Genomic DNA, 25,800 nt, shown 5'->3' on the forward strand with positions numbered 1-25,800 from the left:
CCTGAGAGAGGCAGAGCATCACTGGTACGAAGTCCTCCTCCCCCTGCCAGCTCCTCCCTCTTCTGCTTCACCACTTCCCCACCTCTGCAGAGTCATTTTCAAGTGTCAACGTGACTTATTTGCTCTGATCTTTTTGTTCCCTGAAATATTTAAATGCCTCATGAAAATTTTCTTCCTTTCCTTGATCAGCATGCAGCAAACTTGGGGAAATATTTATCAGACCAGCCTAGGAGAACTCCTAGTATAGTTGGAAGGAATAAACTGAAGGAAGATGGGGTGAGCTGTTGCTCACCCTCTTCTCTGGGCTTGGTCTCCATCTGGACACCGAGATGGATGAGGTAAGAATCACTACCATTCTGGGAGGGCTGCCGTGCCAGGCGCTGTGCGGCGGTCCCACACCCACGACTTCGCTTGACCCCCACAGAGCACCCTGGGCAGGTACAACTGCCATTCTCCTGTCATAGGCGAGGACAGCAAGCCTCGGAGCAGTGAAGTCACATTCCTGAGGGCACACGTAAGAAACAGAGTCACGACGCAAACCCCAGACACCACAGTCTGTCCCCTTGGGCTTGTTGCTGAGTTGATTGAGTGACTGGCAGAAAGGGCCTTTCCAGATGAGTTGTTTCACAGACGTCCACACCACCTGAACTGATTTTAAAGAAATCGCTGCCAATCTGAGGATCCAGGGCACGTGTCTTAGGATCTCTTGTCTGCACACAGTGTCACGGATGGGATGCAGTGGGGTGGAGAGCAGCCTCAGCCCTCAGGAAGCCTTACCAGCCTTCTCTCAGGAAGCCAGCTAAATGAATCAGAAGACGGATTTCTGCAGCACCTCCTCCGCCATGAGCCCTCTGGCAAGTTACCATACCTCATCAGCTGGATGGGAATGACCCTACCCCTCCTGTGTGCTGACAACACTGGAGACCAAAAGACCCTTGTGGGCTGGGGTCCCGGGAACACAGCAGTGTTCGGTGTATGCTGATGGAGTTGAGAGAGAAAACATGGGCATTGGCAAGAGCTGTTGTCTTCCTGACTCAGGAACCAGGCTAGGCTAAGGATTCTTAACCTGAAGATTTGGAAGTCCATGGACCTCTGAAACTGAGTGTGGAATTCTGTATTTTTGTATTTTCGTAATTAGTGATAGATTAACATATTTAATGCTTATGTGTGGTAGGTTCTGTATACATTATCTCATTTCTTCTCAATAACCATGGGGAAGTAAGTACTATTACCATCTCCGTCTTATGTCTGTGCGTTTTGAGGCTCATACATCTAGGAATGGCTGAGTCTGGTCTGTGGTTCCACACCCCCACCTCTTACACTGTGCCAGTTGCTTTGACACTGCTGGGAGAAGGGAAGGATTCTCAAGGTGCTCACAATACAGGGAATGCTGAATGAAAGAAGAAATTCAAGTAGGTTTGCTCTGTCACAGTGAAGAACATGGGTCAGGGGTGCTGCCTCAGGTAAGGCCTTTTTCTGTGTCATTTTTCTTTCTTGCTTCCTTGCTATGGGCACAAAAGCTTCAAAGTACCAGATTTGCAGAGCTCTTAGGACCACCAGTATTCATTCCAGAAGGACGAGTCACTGTGGGAGAGGGGAGTCAGTCCATCCATCCGTCCCCTTCCCACCATCCCTGCTGGTTCTGGAAAGGGTGGCAGCAGGAGGCTCTGCTCACGGTCCGCTCTCTCAGGCTGCAGCCTCACACATCTAGTGTCATTGAGTGATTCACAACCCCAGAGGGAGCACTATCCCCCTGGCATCTTGGGAATGTGGCAGCTCTGTGTTTCGAGTTGTCCTGGGCAGTGTGACGGTGAGCTGCTCTCACAGAAGGCCCCTTTCAGGTGCCCCCAGCAGAGAGCAGAAAGGAGTAGAAAGACAAGTTGTCAGAGGCAAGGCCAGGACAAGACTTAGGCCCAGATACCCTGCCTGTAACTCAGGCTGAATAGATCTGTACTTTGAGGGTAAAATTGCTGTAGAGAAAATCATTATGTTGTATGGTGTCCCTTAGGTAAAGACTTCTGGGACAGAGCTCTCTGAGCTTAGAGCTAGGAGATCCTTTTGTTTCCTATTTAGCTGGTGTGCATTTTACTAGGTAAGAAGTGCTTCACTCTCAACTGTTTTCCTTTTGCCCTGGCAGCAAGGAAGCTCCCCTTATGTTCACTTGCTTTGCTTTCCTCTGCCATGGTTTCTTAATAAAATTCTTACCCCACCTCACCCACACTCAGCTATTGTCATTTTAAGTGTTTCCCTGCTCGGACGTGTGTTGTAAACTGCCTTGAGTCTATTTTGGAAAAGAGGTGGGGGTGGGGCGGGTATAGCTCAAGTGGTAGAGCACGTGCTTAGCATGCACAAGGTCCTGGATTCAATCCCCAGTACCTCCTCTAAAAGTAAATAAACCTAGTTACCTCCCCCACCCCTGCCAAAATAAGTAATACAATAATAAACAAATCAAATATTCTTAAAGAGAAAAAAAGTGAGGTGTGAAGAAAAGGCTAATGATGTGGTACAGGAGGTCAGACTGCAGAAAAGCGGGTAGCTTCGTGCAGAAAGCGGATCAGGGTGGCTCTGGGGAGGGAGATTGGGGCATCCCAGGTAAGGGGCGTGGCCCGAGGGAAGGTACAGAGCCCACTGGCACTCACTGGCAGCTTTCACCTAGAGAGCCCCTATACTTGGGAAATCTACAACTGGTTGGAAATGGTGTTTTTCAAACTAAGCAAGGGGACCATAGAAGAGAAGTTTTTCAGCTCAAATGTAATGTCAAGAACCCAGAAGAGCAGGAGATGAGGGTGCATACATCAGCATGGAGTTGACAGCCCACCTGCATCCTTCCGTCTTCTCCTGAACTCTCCACATCAGTGCTTTAACCAGGAATTGGGTGATCCTTTGCTTTGAGACCGTAGAGGGGGGATTCTGAGTTTTACTGTCAGCTCAGTGCCTAGAGGTGTAGGCATGGGTTCTAGGGGTGACAAAGACGTCCTGTGGTTAGATCTCGGCACTGACAGTAGCTCACTGTGTACCTTGGGGAGATGTTTAACTGAAGTTGAAGATCATAGCACCCATCTGTGGGTGGGCAGAGTCGATATGAATTGAAAAATAGCAGCTGCCCAATAAATGACGTTTTTTCCTCTTTTCCCATGGCCATTTGCCAAGGGGGAAAAGACCCTACCATGACTACCAGGTATTTCAGGATGTGCATCTTCACCCATTCCTATTCCCCAGTGCCACCTCCATCCCCCTTGGAGTACTGCACCAGACCAAACAGGCTGCTTTTCACTGCACTGTCTGCTGAAACCACCTCTTGGGCTGGCAGTACCTGCTCTTATTCCTCAGACCCTCAATGGTTGCCTGCAGGAACTGCCCTCCTTGAAGCCAAAATGAGAGGAGTGAGAGGTCTGTGTGCTTCTGGGCAGGGGGCACCAGGGAGGTGCTGGAGTGGGCTGTGTCTGGTGAGAATTTGTTGGCTCATCCTTTGAAAACCTTTGAAAATTGCCCCAAAGGAATGAGAGCAGTACCTCCCCCTTGTGGTTGGCAGGATTAAACAAGTTCATGGATATCAAGGGCTTTAGAACAGTGACAGCCTCTGGTGCTCAGTGTGTTCCCGAGCTGGCAGCTCCAGCTCAGCAATTCCGCTTTGTTAAATATCCTAAGGAAATGACTAAGAATGTGCAGCATTTGTATAACAGAGTGAGCTGGAAAAAACCTAAGTTTCCAGCTATGGGGGAGGTAGACAGTGATTCATTCATGGAATGAAATGGTATGTGATCATGAAAATAAATCATTACAAGACAGAAGAATTTCATGATAAACTACTGAGTGAATAAACGAAAGTTCTTAAACAATAGAGAATGGGTCCATTTTTTAAAGTAAACGTTTTATTTTGGAATAACTTTTAAGTTTACAGAAGAGTTCCAAAGATAGTACAGAGTTTCTGCATACACTTCAGCTAGCTTCCCCTAATGTTAACATCTTACATAACGCTGGTACATTTGTCAAAGCTAAGAGATTAACACTAGAACATTATTAGACTTCAACTATTTAGTTTTCACCAGTTCTTTCACTAATGTCTTTTTTTTTTCTCTTCCAGGATTCAACCCAATATACCACATTGCATTTAGGGGTTTTTTTTGTTTGTTTGTTTTTTTAAGTTTATACACATAGGAAAGCTACTGGAAGGTTACAGATGAAAATATTTTTAACTGTGATCATAGCCGAGTGTTGGCACTAAGGGTTTAAAGTTTTTCTTGGGTCTTCTAATTTTTGTTTAATGTATCACATAATTAACAAAAACAAAAAAACTAATGCCTTCGGGCTGAGCTGGTGCCCTCTCAGATTACTCCTAGTATGGCTATGCTGTGTTGTGATTATTTATTCATTTGTCCTTCTCTTTAGACTGCCCTCAAAAGGAGGGGTCATGTCTGTTTTATCCCCCTCTCCTCGTCTCACAGCCCAGGTGGAGCACTGATACCTGTTCAAACTAATGGGTGAAGCCAGAGAAGTTTACTGCTGCCAACTCTCACAACTAGTCTTAGCACTCTCTCAACCCAAGGAAATCCCAGGCTTACATTTCTCCAGTTTAGTGACCCCTGGCAGAAGTACTGGACCAGTGTTTAAAGTCTGCAGTCCCAGAGCTGACTCTGATGCCCATCACTGAATTAGTCGCTGTGGCCAGGGGCATGGAATATGCCAGTCAGCCAGGCCTAGCTCAGTTGGTCAGCCCTTTATACAGTGTCCAAAGAAAAGTCAGAATTCTGCTGTCGAAAGGAGGGGGATGGATGCTGAGCAGGTTAAATACAACATCAGAATCAGCTTCCAAAGCAATCATTTTAATTCCTGATTCTTTCTTTCCACCAGACTATAAACTTGAGGATAGGTCCACATCAATATTGTTCATTATTAAATCCCTAACACCTACTATAGCATGTAGTAGGGGCCTAATCAAGGTGTAAGTGAATAAATACATCTTGTGGTAAACAAAATAATTGAACTAGATGGTGTTTGAATGATTTTCATTGCAAATAACAGAAAACTGGCTTAAAGGAAATATGTTGGCTCATGCAATTGAAAAGTCTAGTGGAGCCTGACAGTCAGGGATGATTTGATCAGGACTCAATTTCTCTGCTAGTCCCTAGCTCTGTACTCTATCATCTCCTCAGGCTGGCTTCTCTCATGGCAGCAAAATGGCTGCAGCAGTTCCAGACCTCACATCTGCACTCTATACCATCTGGAGCCAAAGAGAAAATGGTGAGAATCTGTATTCCAGAATTCCCAGCAAGATTCACTGTGGGACTGATTAAGGTCATCTGGCCACCTGTTAATTGGCCATCAGGGGCAGGGGTTATTTACTGGCTTAGCTTAAATCTTGTGTCTTACCCTTAGAATGGGGGCAGGAGGGAATAGAATCAGCTTCCCTGAAAACATGTGAATTCCCAATGGAATTGAGACCTTGGAGAAGGGGGAAGCAGTCTAGATCCTGGGGAGGTAATGAATTTTGTGGCATAGACAAGGGCTGTAGGAGTTAAGAGAAGGCAGTGAGTGTTGCAGCAGCCAGAGAAGGGAGGCTTCCCAGAGAAGAGACTGAACTAAACCCTGAGGAGATGAAAGATTTAGGCAAGGGGACTAGTAGGGTGGGTGAAGAAGAGGGAAGGACCTCCTGCAAAGATGTTTTCAGCATGTCCATGTGTCACAGTTCATGCTACACCCTCTGTATGCAACATCTCAATTAATCCTCACAGCAACCTGTTAGTACCTTCATCATCTCCATTTTACAGATGAGAAACTGAAACCCAGGGGACACACAGTAAGTGCTGAAGCTGGGACTTCAACTCAGCTTGTCTGGCTCTGAGCCATGATGCTAATGAGTGAAGAGGGCCCAGGTCACCTGGGAAGTGTGCTCTAGTGGAGTGGCCTGATCTCAAAGGTCATCATAGAGGTAATGAAAAGTGTGAAGCTCGGTTCCAGATTCTCAGCTCCCAGCCTGTGTTCCTGCTGTCCCCTCTACCTGGAATTTGGAATTCTTTCTCCACCTACTTGTCTAAATCCTACCTCTTCATGACCCAGTTCAAGGCCGGAGCCCCATAATACATTAAATACTTGGCAGTACTGAACTACTTGAGTGTCTTCCCACTAGACTTCTGTGAGCACCTCACAGAACTGCACTTCATCTTTGTGTTTGAAGGGCTTGACACAGTGACCCTCCCTTTACAGTTGCCGTGGTGACCTCCTCAAGGGCCGCAGGACCATCATAGACACACAATGTAAGAGCCCTCAGATTTACCTTATCTAATCCTCTCACCTTATAGGAAGAAAATCAGGTCCAGCGAGGTTGGGACTTGGCCAAGGAAGCAGTTGACCTAGAACCCAGGAGTCTGGGCTCCCAAATGATGTGAGAAGGACATTGTTAGCTCTGGAGCCAGACTGAGCTCAAATCCCAGCTTCTCCGTGCCCAGGCTGTGTGACCTGAACAAGTCACTGAACTTCCCTGAGGTTCATGTTCCTCAGCTGTGTAGTGGGGTTGTAATGGAGTGAGGCTACCTCCCAGGGCTGCTGTGAGAAAGAAATTAGTCCTAATAGAGCTTCCAGCACAGAACCTGGCACATGGTGGGGTCGAGGGTTTTTGTTATCAGAGTTACCACCTGTGAGACGTGACGCCAGCCCCACCCAGCAGGGCCTTTGGAGTCCTCTCCTCTTCCACATCCCAGGCCACATGCCTTCCCTTCAGAGCAGCAGAGATAAAAAGGAAACCGCTGTGGCTTTGGGGTGGGGTGTGTCAGTCCCCTCCCTTGGGGTGCTGGCTCTGGCTAATATGACTCCCTTGTAGGTTAGAGTTCTCCTCCTGACCCCCGCCCCACCAACACATCCTTGCTGCTCCACTGGCCTGAGGCCACCAAGGCCAGGCACTGAGCCTCCCCTGCTTCGGCCTCAGGCTGGCACAGGTGGGGGGAAGTGGCAGACCTGCACAGGCTTGGGCTGGAGCCGGGCCAGAATCGCAGCCTGCAGCAGCAGCGTGCTGTCCCTCACATGCTCATCACCAGACCAGGAGAGCAGCAAGAAAGACAGACAGCAGTGGGCAGACACCCAGAAGGCAACGTCCTTTGTCTCTGGGGTGGAGGTGCTCCCAGGGCCAGAGGGCACAATCCTGGAACTGGTCCCCCCACTCCAATCCAAAAGACATATCAGGTCATCCCCTTTTGAGATTCCCCACCCAGCCCCTGCTCCTGCTTATATGAGCCCCTGACCCGCCAGGTTCTGCTTCTCCTTGTCTGGGGGATAGTAGACAAGTCACTTCACTCCTGTGAACTTCAGCTTCCTCCCCTGTGCTGTGGCCATAATGACACCTTCTTTCAAATTAAATAGAATCCTATATGTAAGAGTGCCCCATGCTAGGTCTTCATACAGCAGGTGCTCAATATGTTTCCTTCCTCCTCTCTCAGCTGTGCTATTGCCAGGGCAGCAGTGATCAGAATTGAGACATGATTCCTTTGAAAGTTGGCAAGCTCTGAACATAGCCATTTGAAGTCATGCCTTCCATCCCTACCAGATGGACTCCCCAAACCTGAGCTTGTTCCTGGTTCTGCCCCTTACTAGGCGGCCTTCTGCAATCACTCACATTCTATGAGCCTCAGTTTCCTCATCTGCAAAATAGACACATTTATTGATTCAGCAAATTTATTCTTATCTATACTGGGCCCTCGGGACCAAGAAATAAAGATGAAGGAGACTGCCTGCCCTCAAGGACCTCTCAGTCTAGTAGGGGAGAAAGATGCAAAAATCAGAGACACGTGGGGAGAGCAGTAAGAACACAGTGGGACATGACCAGCTTAGCTCAGGTAGGTTGAAGGCTTTAGAGGAGACATCAGAGCCACACCTTGAAAGACAAGCAGAAATTTGCCAGGCAGCCATCAGGGGCAGAGTTTTTGTATCAAATAAATGTGTTTTATAAATTGGGCTGCCTTTCCCTGTTAGCTCCAACCTGAACCTACTTTGCTCCCAAGGAAAAGAAAGAAATGCCCTAGGAACTCATCCCCAGGCCAAGAGTTCCTAGAACAAGGCGCAGGGGAGGGACATCACCTGCAGGGTGAAGTCTAGACTCACCAGCCTGCCACACAGAGGCCCATCCAGCTTCATCTCCCACTTGTATTTTACACTCTGACCTAACAGAACCACTTGGAGGTCCCTGAAGTCAGTACCTCCCTGAGTCTCTTCCCTGTCCAAACCCACCTGACAGCTTCCAGTTCATCTCCTGGAAACGTGACTGGGTGCCTTTTTATTTGTAAATACGTGGACTTATCCTAACTTCCCAAATGACTGGGGTTCCTTCAAGGACAAAGTGTAGGTCTCAGTCTCTTCTGAGTGCCCAGGGTCCCCCAGTACCTAGCATGAGTACTGACCCAGAGCTGCATTTCTGGAAGGAGGGTTCAAAGTCCTTCACTTCTTCAGCAAACGTCAGACTTCTGACTCTGGCCTGCAAGAAGCACAGGTTACAGTCCAGGAAGAAACACATGTTAACAGGTAATTGCAGTGTTGGGTGAGATGGTGGAAACACACGAGAGAGCAACTACAGGTTTCTCCTGCTATCTGAAAGCAAAGCATTCCATTGAAACCTCTCATAAGCCAAAATGATGTAAGGTGAAGAAGCAATTACCTTAGGACACACAGATGCACAAAGTAAACCAAGGTAAAGCAGAGATGCTCACAGACACAGTTCAAAACTATGGCAGCTCGATGCTGAGATGCTAAGTGTAGTTCCCAGGGAAGGAGCATGGCCATGCCACTCTCACTGCTCCAGTCCAGGTGTGCGCTGCCTCTATATAACACTGGCTGCGTAACAAATGCTGAACACTATTTTCACATTTTGCCTTGTTTTATGTAAAAGTGAAAATCCCCTTCAGATTTCTCTCGGTTAGCAAAAGCAGATACTAATATGTAGGTCTTTTGTAAAAGCAAAGTGGTGTAAAGCAAACTTTTGAAAAGCAGGGGATACCTGTAACTATGGGTGCACTGGGGAAGACTTGCAGGAGCCAACATCGAACTGGGCCTTGAAAGTGGAGCAGGAACTTACTGGGTGGTGAAAGAAGAAAAACGTATACAAGGCAAGGAGGCATGAAAAAGCACAGCACACTCCAGGGACAGCAAGGATTTGTTACGGCTGGAGCATGGGAGGAATGGCAGGGAGCTGGAAGATGAACCTAGGAAACCGGGCAGGGGCCGAAGAGGAGCAGAACTTACCCTCAGGCCAAGGGGTTTGGACACAAACCTGTCCTAGAGCCAGTTATTGAAGACTTTCAAACAGAGAAGGAATGATGGGGTCAGTTTGAGTTTTAATGTAGAGGAAATGGGATGGAGAGGCCAGGGAGGAGGCTGCTCTGTTAGTCCAGGGATTTGGGCCACTTAATAACAAGTTAACACTAGGGATCATTTTATATGGGCTCCATTCTAATTACCTTGTACATATCAACTGACTTAATTCTTCCACGACCCTGTTTTAAAGATTGAAAAACTGAGGCACAAAGAAGTTACGTGGGTGGGGAGGGTATACTTCAGTGATAGAGTGAATGCCTAGCATGCAGAAGGTCCTGGGTTTGATCCCCAGTACCGCCATTAAAAAATAAGTAAATAAACCAAATTACCTCCCCACCAACAAAAATAAATAAGTAAAAAGATAAAACTAAAAAACAAAAGTTACGTACTTTGCTTTACCGGTAAGTGGTGGAGCCTGATTAGCACCTCGGCTGGCATACTTCAGGGCCTGTGCTTTTAGTTTGTGTGCTCTATGGGTTCTCAGCCATCATCATAGTGATAATAAGGATGCTATACGAGTGTTTGTTGAGTGCATATTCAATGCCGGGTTCTGCTCTGTATACTTTGGACTGTTACCTCAGGCTTAATCAAGTTCTAATCAGGTTGGCAAGGAGGACACTGTCCAGCTGGAAAGCCGTACCCAGAGCCCATAGTCCAATAGAGACACTGTTCTAGGCCTTGCTGTTTTTGAGCCACCCAGAGGGAAGTGGCCTGGCCACCTCCCCAAATTGCTGACAGCGACCTTTGACAGGGCCATCCAGAGCCGTGTGCTGCAGTTGGCTGAGAGCCCAGACAGAAGGGCTGAGACAGTGGGCTGCTGGGCCCCAGGGGCCTCCAGCCACCCCGGCTCAGTGCCAGACACTATGCAAGGCTGCTACAGCCCAGAGCTGAGTGGGGACCAAGTACCAGGACCCCTGGGTTTGGGCCCAGCTTGGTCACTAATGTGCTGTGGGATTTGGGGCACATCCCTACCCCTCCATGGGCCTCAGTTTCCTGGACGGTGAACGAATAAGATGGCTCCTGTCCTTGACCTTCCTTCCTCATATGGCCTAAGGAGGGCAGGGCACCAAAAAAAAAAGAGACTACCAAAAAGTAGTCTCTTCTGCCAGGAAACCCAGGCCCCAGGTTATTTAGGATCTCTCCTTGGCACTAGGCCCTGGGCTGTGTACTGGGACCACAGAGCAGGGCTGAGCTGACCCCTGCCTCCAGGTTGTTCCCAGTCAGGTGTAGGGCTGGTAAACAGACAGGGAAACCAATCACAGCCCAGTGTGGTAGGTACTGTACTGCCCAGAGAGCAGGACACCCAAGGACGGGGTCTGTGGGCTCCCAGGAGGGAGCCCCTGACTCTGCCAGCAGTGGCCTGGAAGGTGTCTGAACAGGAAAAACACGGAGCTGGATCGTGTCTTGCATCTTCCAGGTAGAGGAGGAAGGTGTGTGTTCCTGTTGAGGGAACAACCTGTGCCAAGGCCTGGAGGCAGAAAATACTGGATCTGTGGAGGAAAAGGTGAGCACCATGTGGCAGATAGTGGGGAGGGGAGTGTATAAGTGTTGGAGGCAATGGGGCTGAACGGGCAGGTGGGAGGCGGCAAGGAGCTGAACTGAGCACCAAATAGCGGAGGCACAGCTGAAGGCTCCTCAGGCAGAAAGAGCAGGGCCCACACACGGGCCTCACGGGCAGCTGGGAGGGATGGAGCCCCTGGGGTCCCAGGTGGCCCACACCACCTCCTCCCTTCCTGAGGCCAAAGGTCATCCTGCCTTCCTGTTCACGGCGCTACATCCCCTCCAATCTCAGACAAAGCCTCACACAGAGCACACCTCACCCTTGTGGGCCTCATCCTCTATCTTCTGGGTTTCTCCAGCGGCCCAGTGAGGCGGCTGAGACGCAAAGAACCCACCAGGTGATGCAGAAACAGTTCTTGAGCTCCCGTGAGTCAGTCCCCATGATGACCTCTGGAGAACAGGCCAGAGAGAATTCCTGCAAGGAGCCCAGATTCTAGCTGGGAGGACAAATGCTAAACAGGGAGCACGCTGAGAATGACTTACTATCATTTTGGTTGTTTAGAAAAATACATGTAGCTAGAGAACTTTCTAACAGGGAGCTGAGCTCTCTGGGCTGACAGAGGAGGTATTCCTAAGGAAGCAATGTTGCAGTTCAAACCTGAGGATGCAGAGTTACTCAACGAAGCAGCAGTGGGAAGAGTGTTACCAAGTCCAAGGTGGTTTGTCCAAGGGTCATCTGGCCATAAAGGGGAACTGACTCAGGCCCACTGCCTCACAGGCCCCTCCCATCAGTATTTTTCTCCCATTATTCAAATGTCAACAGCAGAGACTTTCCAGACCTTTGATATTGCCAGATCCTCCCTGAGGTAGAGCTCACCTGCCCATCCAGAGGCAAACTGAAACCTAGGAAGTCCAAATGACTCACTCACGTCCGCACAGCGAGTCAGAACTCGGACAAGAACCCACATGTCTGGGCTCTGAGATACCCATGAGATCATGGAGGAAAATCGCTGCTGTCTTTCCCAGCTTTGGTTGGGCCAGACCATCTCTGGGATGACAGACACCCAAGGGACTTCTCTGGGAAACAACTTCCTTGAGGGACATGAGAGCTACTCAAGAGATCTTTTCGACTTGGGGACAGCCCCGTGATGAGCTGGAGGGTGCCCAGGAACCCCTTACTGGTAGCCCAGAGCTCAGAGCAGACTGATTCTTTCTGCCCTTCATGTTGCAAACAGAACAGCTTTTGAATGAATGGAGCATAATAAGCCTTACGCAAGGGCTGGACAGGCCTCTCGGGGATGTGGGCACCACCATCAGAAAGACCTGGGAACTGCAAGCCCTTGAGCATTGGGCCTTCAAGCCCTGAAGTGGGATAGGTATCTCTGGACCCTAAGGGGGTCTCAACTCCATTCAGGGGCCTCTGGGTCCTAAAGGAAAGGTCTCTAGGGCCCTATGAAGAGGATCTTTTAGGGGTTCTAAGGACGGGGTCTTTGGATACTGTGGACCTTGGGGAGGGGATTCTAACAATAACAGATCACGTGTAAGAAAGATGGGAACAGTTGAAGGGTTCAAATATATTTCCGTGCATACATTTGTTGTATGTATGGAGTTTCTTCAGTCCCTTTCATTCCCAGAGCACTCACTCCTCGATTATCTTACGTGTTCCACATTGGCCCTCAGAGCTACATTTCCTGGAGCTGAAGAGATTGAAGATGGAGAAATGATGACAATTCTCCACGGAGAGGGGCACATCTAGAACCAGCCCCGACCCTCTCCTGTGGCCTCCATCTGCCCTTGCACCTTCTGCCAGCCTGGGACCCACCCTCCCCCAACCCAGCGGGCCTTGCCCTTCAAGACCCTGCTGAGCTGCAGGCCTTAGAAGCCAAAGAACCAATTCCCTCTCCCCACCTGAGTTCTCCTTTCTGAAAAAGCCCTGTCCGGGGAGGTGGGATGAACTGGGGACCTTAATCCTGACTCTGCATCCTTCCCTGGGTTGCTGTGAGTTTAAATGAACTCCTAGATCTGGAAGTGCTTCATAAACTGAAAAACAATGATCCAACACAAAGGGGAAACCATCACTCTGTTCTGCACAGAGATGAGTGGTTTGGAGTCACGCCTTTGAGGGGCTCACAGTCTGGGCAGACAGACACATAGACCCCCAACCCCAACATGGCATGATTAATGTGACAGACAAGGGGTGTGCCCAGCACTGTGAGGACACGGGCAACTCCTCAGGGAAAAAGAGAAGGTCCGAGATGGGGACACCTTGGAGATGGGCCCTGAGGGATGTGTGAGAGTTTACCAGGTAGACAAAAGAGAAGACGTGCATTTCAAAGGAGGGAACAGCTGGTGCAAGGCATCGGGGCTGGAAAGGGAATGGTGTCCAGCTAGAGCTGGAGCATCCAGTTAGGGATGGGGTCAAATGAGTTTCAGAAAAGCAGTCCAGGGCAGGCAGAGAAAAGCACTGAAATGCTTGCAAAGACAATTTGGAGTTCTTTTCAGTAAATAATGGGAATTCTAAAGCAGGGAAGTATAAGAAATTATTATTTCCATTTTTTACAAATTTCAAAATAAGAGCTCAGAGTAAGCAAGCAAATTGCCCAGAGCATTCATATCAGAGAAACAGAACCAATAGGATATATGTATATATATTCACATATATCATATCTATCCATATCTATTCATATATATCCATGCTTATATTTATATATGCACTTATGTTTATATTTCTACTTTATCTATAAGAGAATATATATATAAAAATTTTTTAAAAAAGAATTGGCCTCTGTGATTATGAAAGCCAGCAAGTCCCAAGACCTGCACGGTGACTTAGCAAGATGGAGACCCAGGAAAACTGGTGGTTCAGTTCCAGTCCAAGTCTGAAGCTATCTGGGCACCCTGTGAGCCAGTCAAGTTGACACATAAAATTATCACAGCCTCACAGCTAAGAAGTGGCAGAGCTGGGGTTTGATCCCAGGACTATCTGACTCGAAAACCCATTGCTGCAGCAGCCTCTGGGCAGAGATCCCAGGACTCTCTTTTCCTAGCCTGGACTCCAGCTCCATGCCAGCTGGAAAGAAGCAGCCAGTCACCAGCCAGGTTAGGCCCTGGGCCAGTCAGATAACCCAGTAGGGCTTGGGGAAGGACTAAACAACAGCCTCTCTGTTTCAGGCAAGGCTTTACAAAGGGTTTTACATCCTCTTGGGAGAAGAGGTGAGGGCAAGAGGGTTGGGAATTCAAAGGAACTCTCAGCAGGAGCAGGAGCGCCTCCTCCCTAGCCAGGTATCTGAACAGCTATGCCTCTGTCTCCGTTCTTCCCCTGCTCCCTGGCCTGGAGAGTCATTGCTTTCAGGATTGTTGGAACTGAAAAAGCCCCCAACTTCTTCAAGTCAATTCCACACCACTATGCAGGTGGTAAAACGGAGGTCCAGAGAGGGAAAGGGCTTTCCCACTCAGCCAGTCCAGTTCTTGTCAACCCCTGTTTATAGGTCTTACTGTGTTCTACTGTGTAGGGGCTTAAACTGTAAAAGGATTGAATAGGCAAGTTCAGGAGTGTGGTGACGGGACCCTCTGCCCACCAGCCTGAGGCCTCTAAGGAATAAAGATGGACCCACCTCTGTGCCTCCACTATCAGCACAGGGCCTAGCATGGAGAAGGTGTGTGGCTATTCAACAATGTCCCCACATGTTCCACAAGGTCCTGGAGTACCTATGAGAGATACAGAGGATGAATTTTCAGAGAATAGAATTTTCATGACCTGGGGCTAGTTAAACATGGAGGGTGAGAGAAAAAGAGTTGAGAATAATACATCCCAGTTTCCAGGCTTCAGCTCCTGGGTACATGGGGATAGCCCTCTCTGATTTTGAGAACAGTTGGAGGAAGAGCAGATCTAGAAGGAAGATGACAAGGGCAGCTGGGACTTTGAAATCAAAAGTAAAGGTCTGGGGGAGAGGGTATAGCTTAGTGGTAGAGTGCATGCCTACCATGCACAAGGTTCTGGGTTCAATCCCCAGTACCTCCCCCAAAAAATATATATGTAAGTAAACCTAATTACCACCTTTTCCCTTCCACCCCCCCCCCCCCCAAAAAAAGAGTAAAGATCTGGAGGAGGAAAAGTAAAAGGCTTGTTTGAAGAAGGCTGTTGGTGTGTCTTGGAGAGTGGTAAGAATTAGGTGTGAGTGGTAGAGGGTTTTGAAAGGAGGCTGAGCTTGGTCCTTGATCCCTTTTGGGCATTGGAGAGCCACTGAAGGTCTGGAAGCAGATCCTCAGAGAGATGACTCCAAAGGTCACTTCCAGCACCATGGAAATAGCATCTCCAGATTCCTCAGGGAGTAGGGGGAGGTGAAGCCGGGCTGTGCCTGCAGCAATGTCCACTTTCTTCCCTGTTCACCTTATTTGAGCTCAGCAACACTGAGAGTGGGGAGGGGTAAATGGCCATTGGGCAGATGGAGGAACTCAGATGTAGAGAGGTGAAGCGTGTGCCTGGGGTCACAGCCAGAAGGAGAATCACTTGGAGCCCTTCCCCCTTCTATTTTACAGAGATGCAATGAGAGGCCCAGAGAGGAATGTCCCCATTTTGCCCATGAGGAAGTAGAAACACAGGAAGGTTGGGTCCTCTCCAGGCTATTCAGTGAACAGTGATCAAGCCCTCCAACTGTCCTGGTGTTTTTCATCTCTCCACAGGTCTGGGCCTTTCTACTGTCCCCAAGCCCAGAGTTTACAAAATACTTGTCTTGGCCACTGTCCAAGATAATGCCATTGCCGAACCAAATGTAAGTTGACTCTCAGTAGTGAGATCCGGGGAGGGGAAACAACCTCCCACGTCTTCCAGAAAATCAGGATCTAATTCCTATCTCCCTGGGCTGTCACTGGGAGTGGCAGAATAGGGGCTGGACTGGTGGGACCAGCCTCTGGGTGACCGTGGGAAACTTCTCTGGGAAGAGGGAGGTTCTGAGGTCCAGAGATGACAAGGGGCTGGCCTGAGGCTCCATGAGCTGACACCTGTTGCTGCCTTTATCACAGCACTTGGTGAACACCAGGTACTTTCTGACAGTGATGGAGGATGGGCCCCGCCCCAGTGCCTGCCCCACAACCCACCCTGAGAACACACCAGGAGTGAGGGGCTTTCCACCCAGATCCCCAAGAGAAGTTGCTCCATCATTCTGTCTCACCACAACCATTTCCTTCTCTAAAAACTCCGTTCCCCACAGGCCCTGAGACCAGCCAGGCTCCCAGCACAGAGGACCCAAACTAGCTTATCTAGCTGTAGCCACACCAGGCTCAGGAATGTCCCAGGAGGCTCTCTTCCCTCCTCCGCTGCCACAACTGAGGGGTGGGGGGGTGGCCTCAGGCTGGGCCAGGCCTGAAACCAGCAGCCCTGAGAGCAGGAGTAATATGCTCCCACTGCCTGTAAGCATCTCACATACACCCGCTCACTTAACCCTCACAGCCGTCCCGTGGGGTGGCAGCAGTTATTATCAATGGCCCTTTTACAGGTAAGGAAACTGAAAGCAGGAAAGGCTCCCAGAGTAATGACTTTACTGTCTGACTGAGCAATCTGTTCCTTCCGAGGGTCTGCTCAGTAGTGGCGAATATCAGGTTTGAGTTTCTGTTTCGCTTTTGGAGATTTTTTGGAGATTGTCTGGGAAAGAGTTAAGATATGCAATCATACCAAAGTGGAGAGGGGCCCCCAGGATGGGGAATCTGGAACAGGAAAGGAGACCTGTCTTGGCGAAGGTCACGCAGGAGGTCACTAACTGGCTGGGGTCAGACCTGGTGGCAGGAAGCACCACCAGGCTTGGACCTTGACACCTGGGCTGCCACCTCCTGTCCCTAAGGCCTCGGTTTCTCAGCTCTCTAGGACAGCCAGGGACCCTTCCAGAGCTCACATCTGGGCTGGGACCACAGATACTGGGGGCCACCTTTGCAGAAACCGGTTCGGCTGTGTGGGTGCCTAGATTCCGGCACCTTCTCCTTTGGCAGAGGCCGCTCCTCCAGCCTGGGCTGGCCTCCCTGACCCTCCATCCCCGCCTCCACCCTGCCCTACCCACTACACACCCAGCACACGGAGGACTTGAAAGGCTCTTCCACCTGTGATGCCAGGTGTGAGAGACGGGGCCTCTATCCCAGGTTGGGCCAGGCAGGAGCCTCGCCCCCCTCCCTGACCAGGCCCACCAAGGGAAGTAGAAGGTTCACTCACCTTAGGAGAAGGAGGGTCCGGCAGGTGGGCGACACCTGCTGCTGCTGACTTCGTTCATACTCTCATCTATTCATGCATTCAACGTCTCTGAAGTTTATTCATGCACTCCCTCAACAAATTCTGATCCCAGAACCTTCTAATCTTCTAATCTTCTAACCTTCTAACCTGCTCTCACTAGACACTTCCTGACAGCCACACTGGGTCACACCTTCTGCTGGACCCTGGAGACACAGAAATGAACAAGGTGGGCATGGTCTCTGCTCTGGAGGAGTTTAAGAGTGTAGGAGGCAGCAGCCTGTGTCCAATGCTATCACAGAAGGAAGGGCGCTGGACAGTAACAAGACCAAGAGGGAGGTCAAGTGTTGAGAGCAGCCAGGCAAGGTACAAAGGGGAGTGGCATCTGACCTGGATCAGGAAGGGAGCAACAGTTGGCCAGGTGAAGTTAATAATAGTAACAACCCAAATATAAGCTGTTTGCAGGCTCTCACTGTGTGCTTTATTTCTATTAATTTTCATCTTTACTTCAATCTCGGGAAGTAGTTATTATAATTCTCATTCTACAGATGAGGAAACTGAGGCTGAAGCCTCCTGAAAGAGTTTAAATAAATTGTCCAAGGTGATGCAACCAATAAATACAAAAGCCAGGATTTCAGCCAGGTCTACCTCCAAGTTTAGACCTAGATTTAAGTTTAAAAATGTTAAAATGTTAACTGTAAAGGCCTGGGGGCTATACCCAAAATATTAGCAATGATAGTCTCCGAGAAGTGAGTTTATATTGTTATAAATTGACATATACTGACTTATGTATGACACAAGATAGCTATACATGTTAGAATTCACAGTTTCCCTATGGTAGATTAGTTATGTTTTCTCCAATTCTCTTTCTTCTCTCAGAAACGGAAGTTGCTTGACTGTGGGGTGGTTTTTTTTTTTTCTCTTGATTACAAAAATATAGGCTCATCTTTTGAAATCAGTCCATTTAAAAATAACCACTTCCAGTGATTATTTTCCCCGTTTTTTCCTAACTTATTGCATCAAGCCTATATTATTTTTGTAATCCGAAAGTAAATGCTATTTTTAAAAAATGAATTGCACACATCAAGGACTGAGTGACCCAAACAACAGAGCTCAGGCAGTTCCTGAGAAGAAGGCTTGGGGGTTTTGGTTGACCTCAGACCATAGTGAGTCATCTGGGTGAAGTAGCTGCCAAACGCTAGGCAGACAAGTAGAAACGCAGGTCCCGGATTAGAGAAGGAAACTTCCCTGCACCTCAGGGCTGATCAGACCTCATCCGAGGCTCAGGCAAATTGGAGAGCTGCCCTGCAGCTGGGGACAGACCTAAGCACGGTTGATGGACCCTGGAGAAGAGGCAACTGGGGAGAGGTTTTCACAATACACACCCAACTGGCATGCAGGTACGGGCAGGGAGACCAGGGGGTTTAAACTGCATGGAGAAATAGTGAGCAAGGAGAGGCTGGAAGACCATCTCATTAAAGGGCAGCTGTGTCAGTGATAGATGGCATTAGGGGACCTCCCTAATATGTACAGTGTTTGTAGGATATGAGGGGGGGAGAGATACATTCCCAACTCAATATCAGACAGAATGTGCTAGAACTATCGATAGTAAACAACAGTGATAACAATAATGAGAATTGTTTGTTGAGTGCTTATTGTGTGCCAAGCTTTTTATGCCTAGCACATTATATGGAATACATACATATTGTAGTACATATATTATATACAATATTAATTATGTTAAGTATATATAATATTTGGTGTGTTATATAATTATATATTAACATTTTATATATATATATAGAGAGAGAGAGAGAGAGTTAGTTAGTTAGTTAGTTAGGCATAAAGAGCCCAGTAGTATATATATCAGTGCTTTCAAATTTGAGCTACGCTAGAACCCTCTGGAAGGCTTCTTGTAACAGATTGCTGGACCCCACCCCCAAGAATCTCTGATTCAATATGTCAGGGATGAGGCTAATTCACAGGTGATTAAATGCAGCTGGTCTGGGAACCACACTGAGAACCACAATAGTTTCTGTTATTATCCCCATTTTACAGATCAAAAAACAAACAAAACACCTCATCTGAGGCTCCTCACAGAGGCAAAATTACTGTTTAAAGCTAGTAAGTGTCAGAGCCTAGGTTTGAATCCATCCAGGTGTTTCTGACTCCAAAGTTCATGCTTAACCAAAACAATCAGTTCTTTTTTTCAATTAATTGATAACTAGAAATCAAGATCCTATTGTTTGGTAATAGACTCATGGACATAGAAAACAAACTATGGTTACCAAAGGGGAAAGGGCGGGGGAGGGATAAATCAGGAGTTTGGGGTTAAAGATTCACACTATTATATACAAAATAGATAGACAACAAGGACCTACTGTATAGCACAGGGAACTACATTCAATTTCTTGTGATAACGAATAAAGGAAAAGAATCTAAAAAAAAATATGTATGTGTAAGTATATACTGAATCGCTTTCCTATACAACCGAAACTAACATTGTAAATCAACTACACTTCAATAAAAAACAAAAAACAAAACAAAACCAAAAAAGATTCTATTGTTTGGTAACAAACCTTGATAAATTGTTTCTTCAAATTACAGAAAAATAAAAACTTTGATCCCGGGAAGAGGCTGGGCAGGAGTTACCAGTATTCCAGAGGCAGAGAAATAGCAATGCACTGGGGGAGGAGGGAGTGATGATTCAGCCCCTCCCTCCATGTGGGAGGGGTTTGGGGTTAAATTGCCCAGCTTCAGAATCAGGTTTTGTGGACTCTCTGCCAGGGCAGTGGCTCTTCCCTCTCTTTGACTGCAATTCACCAAACATGTACTGAGCATCTTATTCAACAGAGCAGGGTAGGCTGACTAATGGCCACCCAATGATATCAGGTCCTAATTCCCAGAACCTGTGAATGTTACTGGAGATGGCAAAAGGGATTTTGCTGATGTGATTATATCAAAATCTTAAAATGGGTAGATCATCCTGGATCATCGGTGTGGGCCTGATATAATCATGAATCCTCATAAGAAAGAAGGCAAGCACAAAGAGAGAGAGATTGGAAGATGCTATGCTGCTGGCTTTGAAGATAGAGGAATGGCCACAAGCCAAGGAATGCAGCTCTAGAAGCTGAAAAGACAAGAAACAGATTCTCCCTAAAGCCTCCAGAAGAAATGCAAGTCTTGTCAACACCTTGATTTTAGCCCCTGCAGGACTTATTTTGGACTTCTGACTTCCAACTATAAGATAATAAAATTGTCCTGTTTTAAGCCACTAAATTGATGGTAATTTGTTACAGAAGCTATAGGAAACTGATGACTGTAAGTGCCAAAAATAGACAACTGCCTCTGGTTGTCACATAAATGTGTGAGCCAATAACTACACACACATCTACATTCACATTCACACTGCTTCTGCCTTGTGCATGCCAGGGAGCAGGTGCATACAGGTGCCCCAGTGGCTTCGAGCCTCAAAGAGTAAGCGTACCTGTAGCCACCTAGACCCACGTAGACAAATTCTGGTTTCTTTCACATTCATAATTATAGAGAGGGTGTTTCTGAAGGAGATTCAGTTCTAAAGTCAGCACTTAGGTGGAAAGGGTATATCATGCAGAATTACATTGGAAAGCCCTTACATTACCTATAATGCATAATAATTCTTTTGCACTCTTAGGTCTGAGGATTAGGCTGAAGGCAGTAACTAAAGGAAAGGCTGTCCTGAGGTATCTGCACATTGAAGCCACTCTGTCTTTAAGTAAAATATCCCATCTCTAGGGATGAACTGAGGTTGGGCAGAGAATTTGGGAGGGCTCCTGGCAGCTGTAGGGTGATTCCAATCTGCTTTTACATTAAACATCTACCATCTTAGTGCATGTTAAAAGATTAGTTTGTTTTTGTAAAGATAATACAAATTCTGGAGTTGTATATTTGGAGGTCAGTGGTTGGAGGATAAGTTGGTGCTATTTAAATGTGCCTCGGATATGAATCCATATGGCAAACTGCAGTCAGTACAACTATGGAAAAAAGCTGGACTCATGAGAATCTATGGCTGGGGGAACATAGGATCCCACAGAAGCCTTCCTAGAGGAAGTGACATTGAATAGATACCTGCAGGACAGGTGGACAGGTGAGCATTAGCCAAGCAAGACGACTGACCAACTGACCAGGAGAATATTCTGGGCACACCAACCACCTCAGCAAGTGGCCAGAGTTGAGGCCTCCTCTGTAGACCCAAGAAAGTGACACCCACAGCCCCCTTGCTGGCAAAAGGAACCCTGGGACTCTCTGCCCTAACCCTGAGACCTTCAGGAGCTCCTTGTCTGTGAAGGCACTGTTCCACTTCCTAGGAATTGCTGGGGATTTCTGAAGACCTGGGATTTGTTGTTCATGCCTGGGGCACTTTTTGTGTTCTGGAATCATGTGACGAGGCTCTGCAGGGAGTGGTCCTAGAATCTGTGGTGACTTTGACTTGCTGTGTGACCCAGAGAGCCAGTCATTTCTCTCTGGGCCTTGATTTGTCCATCTGTAAAGTGGGTTGAGCCCTTCTAGCTCTAACAGAGTCCCTCCAGGACTGTGAAGAAATAGCGCCCTATGTGTGGTTTGAAATCCCCGGCTGTGACACCAGCTCTGAGTGGGAGTCCCAACTCCACCATTTACTGGGACCTGGGGCAAGTCATTTCACCTCCCTGAGGCTCCATTTCCTCATCTGTAAAACAGGGGCCTTTGTTTCCATCCCTCTAGATCATACGAGGATTAAATGAGATCAGGGACATAAAGCATTTGTTGCCGTTGCAGCTGCGGTCTTTTTTTTTTGTTATGGTTGCGAAATGGAATGAGTTTAACTCTGCTGATAACTACAAAACACACCACCCTCAGGGTTTACCATCAGCGCAATCTGGCAAACAGCGTCAGAAGGTCCTCTGATGGGTGTTCAGGGAAACACCCAGAACTGGGTAGCTGCATTTGGCAGGAACTGAGGAAACTCCCCACGGGGAAAGTTCTGACGGGTAGGCGGTGGCTGCACTAACTTCTGAGTACAAAGATGATTCCCAGACTGAGCCACAGGAGAGGGCCTGGGATGGAGTCTGGGTGGCCCGAATTAGCTCAGGGCGCGAAAGGAAATGGTCTCACCCTCAGCTGGTAACCAGGGCCAGGACAGGCTGGGCAGGATGGACAGGAGAAGGACTGAGTCTTCCCTTACCTATGACCAGTCCCTGGACTTCTGGCCCTGCCCTTCTTTAATTCTGACCATCTGGTATCTATGTATATTGCAGCTTAGACAGTCTGACTGCTCTTTATAAAGGAATGGGAAACTGAGTCCTAGAAAGGGGCAGGGACTTGCCCAAGATCACACAGCAAATCAGAAGCAGAACTGAAGTCTCCAGGTCTCCTATCCAAGAATCTCTGACCGCATCAGGCAGCCTCCTTGACTCTGCCAAGTGAGTGAGTAGCTGGTTGTTGCCTGGCAACTCTAGTCCCAGATGTTTTCTATTTCCACATTTCCATGGGAATCAGGCCACCCAGTGACAATTGGGCTCAGGCCTCAAAGAGATGGCTCTGTTTTACAGGGCAGTAGAGAGGACAGCTTCTCGTGTTGAAACACTGACCCAGACAAGGCAGTCAGTTCCCCTCTGGGTCCTGAAGGTCCTCCCGGGCAGCCCAGACCTGTCTCTCTTTCCAGCTTACGGACAGACTCCCGTGATTCCTTCTCTCTAGGCAGAGATGAGCTGTATGAGTTGTCAGCACACACAGCAGCAAGTGCTGGAGGGGAAAATCCTGCCAAGGCTTTTTCATCACCATTGGGAGGCACCTTAAAGGAGCAATCTGGAGTCACACCAAGGCCTGAACCCTGGCTCTGCCACTCACTGGCTATGTGACCTTAGACAAGTCACACCACCTCTCTGAGTTGGTTCCTTCATCTGTAAAATGGGGTTCATCATATCTACCTCTCAGGTCTGGATAAGGAGCAAATGAAATAATGAATGTATAGGACAAGGCATAGAAGTGGGTACTCACTGTTGATATCTGTATCAGTTACCCTTCTCAATTATAAATGAGTCCACTCTAGGTCATTTAGCAGAAAAGGACCAGAGAATCAGGCCAGGAAGCTATACAGCAAAAAACAACATCCCCAGGAGGCAAGCACATAGCACAGACAGGGCAGCAGGCACCAGGGATGCTCTGCAGGCTCATGTCCCTGACACCACTATTTCACATTGCATCTCTCTCCTCCTCCACCCCATCAGCACTCCCTGTCCTCCTTACCCTGCTTAGCCCTTATCACCTTCCGATATAACTTACTTATTATGTTTACCGGTTGTCTGCTTTCCCTTGTAGGATGTAAGCACCATGAGAGCAGGGATCTTTGTTCTGTTCACTGGACAAAGTATGGCACATAGTCGGTGCTCAAAAGTACTTGTTGAATGAATGTAAATAACATCCCTGATGACATACCTGGGAAGCAGCATGGCTATGATTAGAATTCAATTTGATGTGGCCCCAAAGCTATAAAATCTTCTTCCTAGGGCTGTTATGAGGCTCCAATAAGTTCACGTGTGTTAGCCACTTAGCACAGTAACTGCTACGAAAGTTAATGTACCATAAACATTGGCTATCATCATCATCATTATTATTGCTATTAGCGGTTAATTAGCTTTACTTATTGTGTTTTTTTAAAAGGAAGTACTGAGGATTGAACCCAGGACCTCGTGCACGCTACTATCACTCAAGCTATACCCTCCCCCCTATTATTACTATTATTATTATTATTGAGGGGCCCCCCTTTCTCTCCTCCTGGGCTCTTTTTTCTAAATTCCATAATAGTTCAGTCAGCTCTCAAGCCTGGCCTGACACACTGACAGGACCCTCAGAAAGGGAATACAAGTGTTTCAGGACAGCCCAAGTTGCAGGAAGCCCTGCCCCTAGCAGGAACCACTGCCCCTAGCAGGAACCAATCCTCTATGCAGCCCCGCCTACATGGTAAGTGACCTGAAATTGTTCTCTCACAATTGCAAACAACACAGACTTCCTGTGTTTTGAGAAAGGGGAAGTCCAGCCAGCAATTTACCTTGAGTCATTTATTTCAAGAAGGAAGCCCCTGCAGTTGGCAGAAGGTAGCGGAAGGAGGAAGGCTGCCCGAGGGGAGAAAAGAGGATTCTAGAAGGAGTGCTACCACTTCTCAGCTCCACACTGAGCAAGTCCCCTGTCGGGTCTTAATTTTCTCATTTGGAAAATGAGACAATGATATTCACTTCATCTGCTCCTCTGCATTGTATTAGTATCCATAAGCGTATGTGAAGAGCTAGGAATACGTAAGCAACATGCAACCAGGAGGACTTGGAATGGCTGCTAAGTCTAGAATTTAAAAAATACCCAGATCTGGATTCAAATCCTGCCTCCATCACTTTCTAGCTGTGTGTTCCTAGGCATATAATGGAACCTCTCTGAGTCTCGGTTTCTTTTTCTATAAAATTGACCCTTGGGTTTCCTCAGCTGCGAAATAATAGCTTATCTTCTAAAATGGTCTTGAGGGTTAACTGAGAAATGTACACTAAGGCTAGGAAGGACCTAGGCTCAGAGCAAGCCCTCAGGAATGGTGGCTCTTGTTTTTAATCCTCGATGACCTCTCACTTCCTCACCTCTCCCACGTGCTGTCCTGCCCAGTCCCTGCTGTGCTCAGGACAAATCTCCTTCTGAGATTGCTACTAATAGACCTTGTGAGGCCACAAATAATTGTTAAAATAATTTTACTGATTACAAAATAACAAATTCATGATAGAAAAAAATTAATCAAATAAGTAAAAAGAAGAAAATAGAGACTACACATAACTTCACCACCCAGGGATAACTGCTATTGATTGGGTGAATTTTCTTCCTGATTTCTTTTTAATGAATGTGTAACAGGATGTTAAACCCAAGTTTCCTGTCATTTTGGCAGAGGTAACAAAAGTCATGGAACATGGGTCATGGACCACGGGTCATGGACCACCCAAGCAGGGCATGCCCAAAGATGGAAAAACCGGTTCTACAGCCATTACCCCACCACCCACCTCTGGTCTGCTCATTTTGGAACACGTGTGTGTGTGTGTGTGTGTGTGTGTGTGTGTGTGTGTGTGTGTGTGTGTGTGTGTGTGTGTGTCTGTGTGTGTGTGTGTCTGTGTGTCTGTGTGTGGGGGGGGTGTGTGTGTGTGTGTGTGTGTGCATTTGAGAGAAAGACAGAGACAGAGGTAGAGACAGAGATGAAAAGAGAGGAGAGGCTGTTTGGAGGGATTTCTTTTGAAAAGGATTGTTGGTTATTGTTTGGTCCCCACAGCAACACCCCCTTCACCCCCAGAGAGGAGGGGTGAGGGTGTGTCATTTCATCACTTTAGAGTAAGGAGGCTTGTAGGGAACCACTTGACCCGTTTGAGATGTGCCTTGGGGTCTGAAGACCAAGGAGAAAGACAAGTCTAAGGCAATGACACACTCTTCTCTCATCTGCACTTCACCCAGCACAGAGCTTACCATGCTGAATTGTTAATGTCCATTGGGTTGTCTTCCTCCCCAGCTTGACCTGGACATGGCTTTCAGACAGTCTGGGCCTTGTTTCCCCTGCCCCTGCAGAATGCTCAGCACTTAGTTGATGCTTGATAAATGTTCTGGTGATTGAAGAGAAGACTGAAGGAGCTGTGGAATCAAAAGCAGAAAGAACAAGGATTTTAGAACCACACAGATCTGAGTTCAAATCCTGCCTCTGCCATTTTGTGGCTGTGTTCCCCCGGGGGAAGTCACATCATATCTTTAACCTCATT

General features: G+C 47.7%; 2 long non-coding RNA genes across 2 annotated transcripts in view; one reads left to right on the plus strand and one right to left on the minus strand.

The window, feature by feature from the left end:
• Nucleotides 1–3,854: 3,854 nt before the first annotated feature.
• The window catches only part of LOC116156820 (uncharacterized), a 28,953-nt gene continuing 7,007 nt past the window's right edge, over nt 3,855–25,800 (minus strand). Inside the window, exons 2-5 of the long non-coding RNA XR_010383893.1 lie at nt 25,514–25,675; nt 16,997–17,217; nt 14,412–14,505; nt 3,855–8,461 (exon numbers count right to left, since the gene is read on the minus strand). This is a non-coding gene — a long non-coding RNA (uncharacterized LOC116156820). The remainder of the gene's footprint in view (nt 8,462–14,411; nt 14,506–16,996; nt 17,218–25,513; nt 25,676–25,800) is intronic.
• On the plus strand, nt 18,125–20,290 carry LOC135322891 (uncharacterized). Its single transcript, XR_010383891.1, has 2 exons — nt 18,125–18,411; nt 19,992–20,290. It is a non-coding gene; the product is annotated as an uncharacterized LOC135322891 (long non-coding RNA).

The sequence above is a fragment of the Camelus dromedarius genome, chromosome 14 (genome assembly GCF_036321535.1).
Source record: "Camelus dromedarius isolate mCamDro1 chromosome 14, mCamDro1.pat, whole genome shotgun sequence".
NCBI lineage: Eukaryota > Metazoa > Chordata > Mammalia > Artiodactyla > Camelidae > Camelus > Camelus dromedarius.